Source organism: Chiloscyllium plagiosum, unplaced genomic scaffold, assembly GCF_037043375.1.
Source record: "Chiloscyllium plagiosum isolate Xiang-an unplaced genomic scaffold, Cpla_swu_hap1 HiC_scaffold_6, whole genome shotgun sequence".
NCBI classification, from domain to species: Eukaryota; Metazoa; Chordata; class Chondrichthyes; order Orectolobiformes; family Hemiscylliidae; genus Chiloscyllium; species Chiloscyllium plagiosum.
The window spans coordinates 93,432,681-93,444,800 of NW_028270144.1; positions in this window are offsets into that span (position 1 = coordinate 93,432,681).

A 12,120-nucleotide genomic window follows, 5' to 3' on the forward strand; every position below is an offset into this window, starting at 1 on the left:
CTTCTAATACAATTTTTTCCTTCTTCAAATAAGCTAACCAAAACTGTATACAACTCTCCAGAAGTAGTCTCACCCAGTCCCTGTAAAGTTTCCCACTTATTATTTTCCATTCTCTTTGCAATCAATTACAGCATTCATTTTGGAGGAAACAGGTTGTACAAGTAAGAGTTACGGTGAAAAGCCCTATGTGACCAGTTGCACACACCAAAGACAATAAAAGTTAAAAATAATTCAAGTTTCTTTCAGTTACTAACTTCTCAAAATATGAAAGGCGAGCCACCAGAGCAGACTATACTTATGTTTGAGTTAGTATTTTAGTTGCAATATAATTTACATATTTTAAAAGTTTAATGTTGTCAAATGCAGCCAAAGAAAGAATTTTTGTTCAATGTGCAGACAACTTTTAAAAGTCATGCTTGAAATGCAGACATCTATTAATCATTATATTCTGCTCCATTCTCATTTTTCTATTCTGTCCCTTGTGATTTATCGTTTGAGGGAGATAAGATTCCCTCTTCCTTTCAAGTTCTTGGTTCCACTTTCTTTTTAACAACTCACTGATACCAGCAAAATGAAGAGAAAGTTACTAAATTCAGATTTAATTGTCAGATTTCTGGAGAGTTTAGGTTCAAATGCCTTATAAAGTGGGGCATGAAATTGTTTGCCAGAGTAAAAAATGAATTTAAAAAATGTAGACTATATTGATATCTTATCACGTACACTGCAATTAATAGCACTGTTGAAATTTCAGTGAAATAGCTATTAAAGTCAAATTCAAATGAGCAACAAAGCATTCAACTACCTATAAAACTAACTTTCCAAATACAAATACAGTGTGTAATGGAATGTTGTGATTCGCATTTCTGGAACTTTCCATTTATAATCTTAGATTCCCATCATCTGCAGTACTTTGCATTTTTGCTACTTTTGAAAAAATTGAGTTTGGGTAGGATGGAAGATGGGGATCAGCAAGGATGACATTGACAATCTACAAGGGACAAGTCTTTCTGTGACAGAGGGTCGGAATTAGAATGAATGTGAGAAATGAGGCAGAGGCAAAGAAAGATGTTTTTAGAGAAATAAATAGAAAGTGGTTTTGAAGCTCAACTCTGTTCAAGAATCATTGTATATTGCCTGGTTCAGTATGTGAGTGACCTAATAATAATAGTCCAAAGATGATGAGTTCGGATTTTGTGCTGTTCCATTGAGATAAATTTAATCTCATCTCTGTCATATCAACTGTAAAAGATATGTTCATGGTAGAGGGCATTAATGGAGAGACTGAGATGGTGTCATTAGTGCATAGGAGCAGGAGAAGGCCATTTGACCTTTCTAGCCTTTCCAGGTTTTGGTCATCAGGAACATCCTTCCTATATTTACCTTTCCTAGTCCTGTTAAAATATTCCACATTTCTTGTAGTTTGTGAGCTGGATGGAAGTCTCATCCTGGTCCCATTCATGCAGATAGTTGTGGACTTGCCAAAGGCTGTTCCATGGAGCTGGACAGAGGAGTCAAGCAGCTCTGAGACATTTGAGGACCAGACTAAAGAAAGAGAAGTTGGAATGGCTGTTAAATCTGATGCTGGCTTGGGGTAGATCTGTTTTAGAAGATGTATAAAGGCAATTCTGAAATACAGCAGAATCTGAGAAAAATGATGTGGAGGAGCTGGTGTTGGACTGGGGTGGACAAAGTCAAAAATCACAGAACACCAGCTTGTAATCTAACAGGTTTATTTGGAAGCACTAGCTTTCGGAGCGCTGCTCCTTCATCAGGTGGTTGTGGAGCATAAGACCATAAGACACAGAATTTATAGCAAATCATTGCAGTGTCATGCAACTGAAATGTTATGTTGAACAAACCTGGATTGTTGTTGCTAGATTGTACAACAATCTAGGTTTGTTTGATGTAAGATTTCAGTTGCATGACACTGTAAGCTTTAATGTTAGTTATTTCTCACTGATACTTGAGGGAGGAGGAGTCTCTTAAGACTCCTGCATCCTGAAGATTGGGATCCTAATTTGCACAGTCAAGGTCCTGAGACATTTACGAATTAAGTCCTGTTAGGCTCTGGTGGTTTGAGCACTCAGTACAAACCTACAGGAAATATTGCACTAATTAGAGAATCATAGAATTTTACAGTCCAGAAGGAAGCCATTCATCCCATAGGTCAGTGCTGGTGTTAGTGAGTCCATAGTAAGAAAGCAATGTGAAGTACATGGAGGCTGGCAGCTTCTAAGGACACAGTGAAGTGAAGGAGTGCTAAGAAGTAAACTAAGAGCCATAACATGTATCCTGTGTAGATGAATGAAATAGGTTTGTCTCCCATCACGCAAAGCCATCTTTAATCCTCCAATTTCCTCCAGACCAAAGGGATAGCTATGGGCACCTGTATGGGCCCCAGCTTTGCCTGTCTCTTTGTCGGCTATGTAGAACAGTCCATCTTCCGTAGTTACACCTGCATCACTCCCTACCTCTTCCTCCACTATATTGATGACTGCATCAGCACCACCTCGTGTTCCCACAAGGAGGTTGAGCAGTTCATCAACTTCATCAACACATTCCACCTTGACCTTAAATTCACCTGGACCATCTCTGACACATTCTTCCCTTTCCTGGACCATCTCCATCAATGATAACTGACTTGACACTGGCATTTTTTACAAACCCACCAACTCCCACAGCTACCTGGATTACACCTCTTCCCACCCTACCTCCTGCAAAAATGCCATCCCGTATTCCCAATTCCTCTGCCTCTGCCGTATCTGCTCCCAAGAGGACCAGTTCCACCACGGAACACACCAGATGGCCTCCTTCTTTAGAGACCACAATTTCCCTTCCCACGTGGTTGAAGATGCCTTCCAACGCATCTCAGCCACATCCCGCACCTCCACCCTCAAACCCCACCCCTCCAACCGTAACAAGGAGAGAACACCCCCAGTCCTCACTTTCCACCCTACCAACCTTCGCATAAACCGCATCATCCACCAACATTTCACCACCTCCTTTCCACTCTCTGCAAAGACCGTTCCCTGCCACCCACCCTACCACCCCAGGAATTCCAAAACCTGCGTCCACACCTCCCCCCCTCACCTCCATCCAAGGCCCTAAAGGAGCCTTCCACATCCATCAAAGTTTTACCTGCACATCCACCAATGTTATTTATTGTATCCGTTGCACCCGATGCGGTCTCCTCTACATTGGGGAGACTGGATGCCTCCTCGCAGAGTGCTTTTGGAAACATCTCTGGGACCCCACACCAATCAACCCCACTGCCCCTTGGCCCAACATTTCAACTCCCCTTCCCACTCTGCCAAGGACATGCAGGTCCTGCGCCTCACCATCCAATGCCTGGAGGAAGAACACCTTATCTTCTGCCTCGGAACACTTCAACCCCAGGCCATCAATGTGGACTTCACCAGTTTTCTCATTTCCCCTCTCCCAACCTTACCTCAGTTCCAAACTTCCAGCTCAGCACCATCCTCATGACCTGTCTTACCTGCCAATCTCCCTTCCCACCTATCGGCTCCATCCTCCCCTCTGACCTATCACTTCCAACCCCACCCCCATTCGCCTATTGTACTCTTTGCTACCTTCTCCCCAGCTCCCCCCCTCCTCCCTGCCCCCCCCCCCCCCCCCCCCCCCACACACACACACACACACACACACACACACTTATCTCTCCACCCTGGAGACTCCCTGCCTCCATTCCTGATGAAGGGCTTTTGCCCGAAACGTCAATTTTCCTGTTCCTCGGATGCTGCCTGACCTGCTGTGCTTTTCCAGCACCACCCTCATCTAAACTCTTGTTTCCAGCATCTGCAGTCTCACTTTTGCTGAGGAAATTGCTGGGGACTTGTATGAAATCTTTCTCTTCTGTTTTGGCAAAGGAGAGGTCCCAGAGGACTAGAGAATAGCCAACATTGTTCCAATGTTAAGAGGGCAACAGGGATAATCTGGGAAATTGCAGGCCCCTGAGCATTATGTCCATTGTAGGGAAAGTATTGGAAAAGATTCTTGGTACAGGATTTACTTCCTTTTAGAAAAATATGGACTTATTAGCAACAGGCAGCATGGCTTTGCGTGGGAAAGCTTGTGTCTCATAACTTGATTGAGTCTTTTGAGGAGGTGACAAAGATGATTGATGAGGGCAGCATGGTGGATGTTATCTATATATGAACTTCAGCAAGGCCTTTGACAAGGTCCATCTTGGCACGCTGATTCAGAAGGTGATGTCAAATGGACTCCGCAGTGAGCTGGTAAGATGAATGCAAACTGGCTTGGTCATAAACAAGAAGATGGACTGAAAGTAGTGTGGATCTTGCAACTGCTCCTGAATTGCAGGCTTTCTTGTAGATTTCTTGTGCTTATTACATATCAGAAGCTTTTTTTTATTTTGAATCTTGTTTTGGAAGTTTTATAGTCCAAATAAAACATGAAGAAGAAGATTTTTTTTAAAATGGAGTTTGTGTGGGAGAGAAGTATTAAAATAAAGAGGGATCTAAACATTTCCACTAATTTTGTAATGGTCACTCCTACAATAATGTCATGGATTTGTTGCCCATTCCTAGTTTCCCATGTCTCAGGTTGTGGGAGGTCAATCATTTCGGTCAGGGCATTACTGAAGGAGTTCCTCAGGGTACTGTCTTACTGTCTTCAGCTGCTTCCAACTTAAGGTTAGAAGTGGGGGTGTTTGCATAATGCTCAGTATCATTCACCACTCCTCAGCTACTGAATGATTTCATGGCCAAATTCAGCAAGAGCTAAACAACATACAATTTTGGACTGATAAATGAAAAATAGCATTCACATAACATGACTGCCGGTAAATAACTTCTCCAACAAGAGAAGATCTAACCATCACCCTATGACATTCAATGGCATTACCATCACTGAACCTCCTACTGTGAGCATCCTGGAGGTTGCTATTGACCAGAAACTGAACTGAACCAGCCATATAAATACTGTGGTACAAAAGCAAGCCAGAGGCTGGAATTCTATAGTAACTCACTTCCTCACTCCCCACAGCCTGTCCATCATCTATGAGGCATAAGTCAGGAGTGTGATAGAATACTCTCCATTTGTCTGGATGGATGCAGCTCCAACTTCACTCAAGAAACTCGACACCACCCTAGACAAAGCAGCCTGTTTGATTGGTTACCCATCCAACACCTTAACTCCCTCCACCACCAGTGTACCATCCATAAGACGGTCTGCAGTAACTCACCAAGGTTTCTTTGATAGCAATTTACAAAATCCCTACCTCTGTCACCAGGAAGAACGAGAGCAACAAATCCATGGAAATACCACAACCTGCAATTTTCCCTCTGAGACACTGACTATCCTGACTTGGAACTGTATTGCTGTTCCTTAACTGTTGCTGGATCAAAATATTAGAACTCTCTCCTTAACTGCACTATGGGTATAGCTATACCACATGGACTACATAAGAACTTAAGAAATATGAGCAGGAATATGGCATTCATCCTTTCAAGTCTCCCCGACCATTCTATAACAGATGTCTGATCTGACTCAGACCTCAATGTCTCTGTTATGTCAGCTCCTCATAGCACTCAACTCCTTGAAAGTTCAAAAATCCATCTACCTGTGCTTTAGATACTTTCAGTGATCCAGCCTCCACAATTCTCTGGGGTCGAGAATTCGATACATTCAATACCTTATAGGTGAAGAAATTCCTTTGCATCTCAGTCTTAAATGAGTGTCCTCCTATTCTGTAACAATATCCCGTTGTTTGTAACTGCCCCACAAGTGAACTCATCTTCTCAGTATCTGTCCTATCAAGCTCTCTTCAGAATATTGTATGGTTTAATAAGATCATTCCTCATTAGTCAAGAGAACTCAGGAAGTCGGCTCGCCACCAGCTTCTCTCGGGCAGTTAAAGATGGGCAACAAATTATGGCTTTGGCAACTATACCCATATCCTATGAAATAATAATGAAAGTTGTTCCTCCACCCACCATCTGCCCTTTGTTGACACCAGAAGTGGGTGGGTTCAAGATTGGTTGGGTTAAGATTTGAAATTTTGTCACATTTCTACTTTCCATTTCATCCATTCAGTGTGGTTAACATTTCTCCCTAACTTCCTGGAAGACCAAAGTAAAGGAAGGCGCATTCTGTAGTGAATGTAACAAGGTCAACCAGATGGATTTCATGGAATATGAGCTCCCTGATTGTTAACCTGGTCCAATCAGGGAGCCCTGACTGGCAAACATCAACAGGAGTGCCAGAGGTTCATTTTAACAGCTGGCTCTGAGGAAGCTGGACCAATGTCAAGTACAGAGGAACCTCAACTATCCAAATATCAATTATCCGAATTTCAGATTATCCGAAGAAGATCTAAGGTCCCGATAGAAGCATTACATCAAAGAGGAATTACCAACACTGATCAAATCTTTTGTTTACAATGATTAAAAGTGAACTCGGCTTACTTTACTGAAATGCTGCTGAGAACATTCCTGGACATCGATGGGAGCCCAGACACCGTCTCCAAATGACTGACCTCTCTCTCTCTCTCTCTCCCCACACTTTCCCTGGCATTCTACACAGGGTGTACCCTGAATCCTCCTTCCCCAGATAATTCCTCCAACATTGTCCTGTACAGGGCAAATTTGGAACTTGTCAAGAAGTTGTGCATATGGCTGCATGTGTGTGCACGCGATATTTTGAGACTCACCCTCCAGCCCCCCCAAAAAAGGCAGCAGCAGTCTTGCCCAGCTGCCTTCTCCATTGCGGGGACGGAGGGTGTGTTGTGTGGAGTGGGGGCAGGGCTGGGTGTTGCGAAGTGTGCTTCTGTCGAGTCTCCTGAACGGGGAGCAGACATAGCAAGTGTTCACTCTGTCAATCCCATTGAAGTGAAGCAGCGGTGGTGAGAGGCTTCAGCAATGCTGCAGGTCCCTTACACAAAAGTGTGTGTCTGCTCAGAAACAAACGCTGAGGCAGAGAGAGGGAGCAAGATAGGCTAAGCAGAGGAAAAGGAAACTCCAGAAAACTCCGAGCCCCAGAGGAGAGTCATTGAATCAATTAACTGGATAATCAATTATCCGAACGGAATACTGCCCACCCATCTTGTCTGGATAATCGAGGTTCCTCTGTACTATGCACTTGTAAATAAAGGATGACTTCATGACAGGATATCAGCCTCTGTGGAGTTATTTCACATTCTATAGGAATTCTTTGCTACATGGTTTGGTACATCCAAAGATCAGTAAGACTAACAGCAAAGGAATGCTGAAAAGCTGGAGACTAAAAAGAATTTCATTGATTCCAAATTAATTTGTGAAATGCAAGATAGTGTTGTGGGCCCATTTCTGACAGAACTGCAGCACTAATATTGGACCCTCTCAGATTGCTCTAGTAATCAGAAAGAAATTTATTTTAATCAGTGCACACCCTGTGAGGTCAAAGGTTTCCAACGATGTCATCAAAATTAAACAAAAACAAAGACAAGTAAGTATTTCCTTGGCCCTGATCCATTTGACAATGTATCAAACAATGTTTCCCGCCTCAGGCGACTGACTGGAGTTTGCACGTTCTCCCCGTGTCTGCGTGGGTTTCCTCCGGGTGCTCCGGTTTCCTCCCACAGTCCAAAGATGTGCAGGGTCAGGTGAATTGGCCATGCTAAATTGCCCGTAGTGTTAGGTAAGGGGTAAATGTAGGGGTATGGGTGGGTTTCGCTTCGGCGGGTCGGTGTGGGGGTATGGGTGGGTTTCGCTTCGGCGGGTCGGTGTGGACTTGTTGGGCCGAAGGGCCAGTTTCCACACTGTAATGTAATCTAATCTAATCAAACAATTTATGATGTGTATTAAATCTACACACTACTTATGAGCAGTTTTTACTTTTCAGAACATTTTCATAAAAATGAGATTTGTTAGGAATGACATGTCATTTCTTATGGTGTATAATTAACATTACATTTTTATAGTTCTTATCCAGCTATTTTTCCTCTCCTTTTTAATTTTATTTTTATTATAATGCACCATATAGTGCCATATCCTATGTATTAGATTAGGCTGGATAATGGAAGATTGGACATTTGCCCGCCACCATCTGGAAGTGAATTAACTTGAATATTTTTATAACTTTGCATTAATTTAAAAGTAATTGACCCAAGTTATAATTTCATTCAGCAAGACAGTGACAAAGCCGAGAGTGTGGTGCTGGAAAAGGACAGCAGGTCAGGCAGCATCCAAGGAGCAGGAGAATCAACGTTTCGGGCATAAAACCTTCATCAGGAATGAGGCTTGTGGGTAGGGGCTGAGAGATAAATGGGAGAGGGGTGGGGTGGGGGAAGGTACCTGAGAAAGCGATAGGTGGATGAATGTGAGGGAGAAGGTGATAGGTCAGAGGGGAGAGTGATGGATGTTCGGAGGGCGGTGCCAAGTTAGAAGCTTGGGACTGGGATAACATCCTCCAGGCGCGGGTGGTAACCGTTTGGCAGTGGAGGAGGCCCAGGACCTGCATGTCCTTGACGGTGTGGGAGTGGGAGTTGAAGTGTTCAGCCAAGGGGCAGTGAGACTGGTGGTTGCGGGTGTCCCAGAGATATTCTCTGAAATGATCCGCAAGAAGGCGTCCTGTCTCCCCGATGTACAGGAGACCACACTGGCTGCAACGGATGCAGTATATTGGTAGAAGTACAGGTGAATTTCTGATGGATGTGGAAAGATCCCTTGGGGCCTTGGATGGAGATGAGGGGAGTGGTATGTGGGCACAGGTTCTGCACTTCCTGCAGTGGCAGGGAAAGGTGCCAGGAGTGGGGTCTGGACTGGTGGTGGGTCTGGACCTGACGAGGGAGTCGCGGAGGGAATGGTCTTTTCAGAATGCTGATAGAGGTGGGGAGGGAAATATATCTCTGAATTAGTCATCCTGGGAATAGATGCGGCGGAGGCGGAGGAATTGGGAATAAGGGATAGCATTTTTACAACTCAGCATCGCCCTCCGGACCCATTCATCACTGCTCCTCTGACCTATCACTTTCTCCCTCACCTTCATCCACCTATCATTTTCCCAGCTACTTCCCACCAACTCCACCCCACCCCTCTCCCATTTATCTCTCAGCCCCAACCCACAAGCCTCATTCCTGATGAAGGGCTTTTGCTTGAAACGTCGATACTCCTGCTCCTCGGATGCTGCCTGACCTGCTGTCCTTTTCCAGCACCACACTCACGACTCTGATCTCCTGCATCTGTAGTCTCCATTTTCTCTAAGACAGCGATGAAGCTGCTTTGAGAAATGGAAAGCTACCACATTGCTGCAAGAAGTACTAGAAGTCCTCTTCATATAATTGGACTGAAGCACAGTGACTAGGACCTGATGTTATCTGTTCTACTCCTCTCCTGAGTCAAGTGTAACACAATCAGATCGAGTGAAAAGTTCCCAAATACTAAAGACGGTATCCTTTTTCTGTTTCTGTATTTTGATCGTGTTCTGAAATGGAAGTGGTCAGTTTTAAATGTGAAGGATTGTTCAAGAATTGCTTTATTTTTGAAAAGTAAGTTACCTACACTCATTGTAAGTGCCCTTAACACTGCTCTTTGTTCAAGGAGTGGGGGGATGTCTAATATAGTCAAGCTGGAGCCAAGGAATGTCAATGAATGGGGCTTCAGCCAGTAATAAGTAGCTGATTGGTTTGTTATTGCTGATGAAAGCCTTCTTCTTGCTAACACCCCCAGACTGGCTCCCAGCTTGCAAGTGTGAAAGTTTGGGGAGAAGCCATTGGATTCCTGAAAGGACAGGAACTATCCATTTTTTCTGCAGTAAAAACCAACGTAAGGCTGAAGAAAGCCCATTTATTTCCTCCGCAGTTGCTGTAAGCTGTGTTCTGTTTTAAGCAGTATGTCAGAGATTTTATAAATGTAAACCAACCATTCTATAAATCGTGCAAACAATGAAAGTAAATGGAGAAGAAAGATCAAGCAGCAACATGTTCTGACAAGCCTAAAGGATCATCTCACATGAACCTTATGGACGGACCATTGAATTGCCTTCCCAATCTCTCCCTCTGCCCATAACACCCATTTTCCTTTTCCTGTCTGTGTCTGTCTGTATGTGCATGTAGAGAGCAGTTTATAAGGAGATCAGTGTTAAACTGTTTTCCCTGATTTGAGAATCCAGAGTTACAGTCTCATAAGAAGGCATCAACAATTTTCGCCTGAAATAAGGAGATATTTAGTCACTTAAATGGTTGTGAACCTTCACAATTCCCTACACCAGCGAACAATTGATTTTGAATTTTTGAGTATATTCAAAGCTGCTACTATTGATAGATATTTATCTTGAAGGGTGTCAACAGATAAGGGAGTGGCCAGAAATGGGAGTTGAGTTTGAAGAATAAGCCATATTGTGTTGAATGAGAAGCAAGTTTGAGGAGCCTACTCCCACTTCGATCTTTGTATGTCATTATGTTCTTAGCTCGAGTTTGGCGTCGCAAATTGAGGTAGTTGTAAATCGAGAGAAGTGATAGTTACCTAGTGTCAGCACATGAAAGAAACTTGATGCTATGTTTCTGGATGATGAGTTCAATATCTGATCCCTGAACAATCTCATTTCCAATTCTCCCAGACCTTGTACTGCAAATACGACTCCTTAATCCTAAACCCTGAATAATACTGCTCAATTCAGATGCTATATCCACACACTGATAGACTCTAGGCTACTCTCCCAAAACTTCTGGGACCATCTGAAATGTTGAGAAGTTAATGTTTCTTGGAACATAACTGGGCTAGCCACATAAATACTGTGGCCATAGGCGCAGGTCAGTGGCTAGGAACTTTATTGCAAATAACTTTACCTAAACCTGTACATCATCTACAAAGCACAACTCAGGAGTATGATGAGATATTCTGCACGTGTCCAGATGACTGCAGCGTCAACAACACTCATGAAGTGCTGTACTGTCCAGGACAAAAACAACCTGCGTTATTGGCATCTCATCTACCATTTTCAATATTCACTCTTTCACCATTGGTATGCCCAGGTGCAGTCCCAGATACATGGTAACTAAATAGGCAAGAGCTCTTCAATACCACCTCCCAATCTCACAAATTCTGACACCTAGAAGCACATCGTAGACAAGCAGGAGGCTGGAAGAACACAGCAAGCCAGGTAGCATCAGGAGGTGGAGAAGTTCACATTTTGGGTGTAACCCTCCTTCAGGACTGGGGGTGGGTGTAAGGGGAGCTGCAGAAAAACTGGGGAATGGAGGAGGTTACAGGGTGGTGATGTGAGATAGGTAAACACAGGTAGAGGGTACGACCTGGTTCGTCGATGGAAGGAATGAATCCGGTTAGTACCTGGAAGGAAGGGTTGATCAGAGGAATGGAAGGGACGGGGAGGGGCTGGAAAGGGCATAGTGGAGGATGGGATGGAAGGTTAGTGGAAGTCAGAGAACTCAATGTTGAGTCCTCCAGACTGTATTCTGCCCAGGCGGAGGATGAGATGCTGTTGTTCCAATTTGCAGTCTGATTTGCTGTGGCAATGGAGGAGACCAAGGATGGTCATGTCGGAAAGGCAGTGGGAAGGGGAATTAAAATGGGCAATGACTGGGATGTCAGGTTGGCCCCTGCGGCCCAGCTGAGAAGCTTGGTGAAATATGTCCTGAGTTTACATTTGGTCTCCCTGATGTAGAGAAGACCACACCGGGAGCACCTGATACAGTAAATTAGATAAGAAGAGAGGCAGGTGAATCACTGTGTCACCTGGAAGGACGGTTTGGGTCCTTGGATAGAGGTGAGAGGGGTGGTGTGGCTGCAGGCTTTGCATTTTTCATGGTTGCAGGGGAAGGTACCTGTGTGTTTGGGGGGGAGGAGGTTCTTGGTGAGAGTGGCACAAACCAAGGATTGTCAAAGGGACTGATCCCTGTACAAGGTAGAGAGGGGTAGGGAGGGGAAGATGTTCTTGGTGGTGGCGTCTAGTTGGAGTTAGCAGAAGTATTGAAGGATGATGCTTTGAATGCAGAGACTGGTGGGGTGGTAGGTGAGGACAAGGGGACTCTGTATTGCATTTAGAGGAGAAAGATTAGAGCAGTGGAGTGGGAAATGGAGGTGGTGGGGTAGAGGGCTGCCTGGATGACAGAGGGGGAAAAAGCACATTGTTCAAAATAGGTGG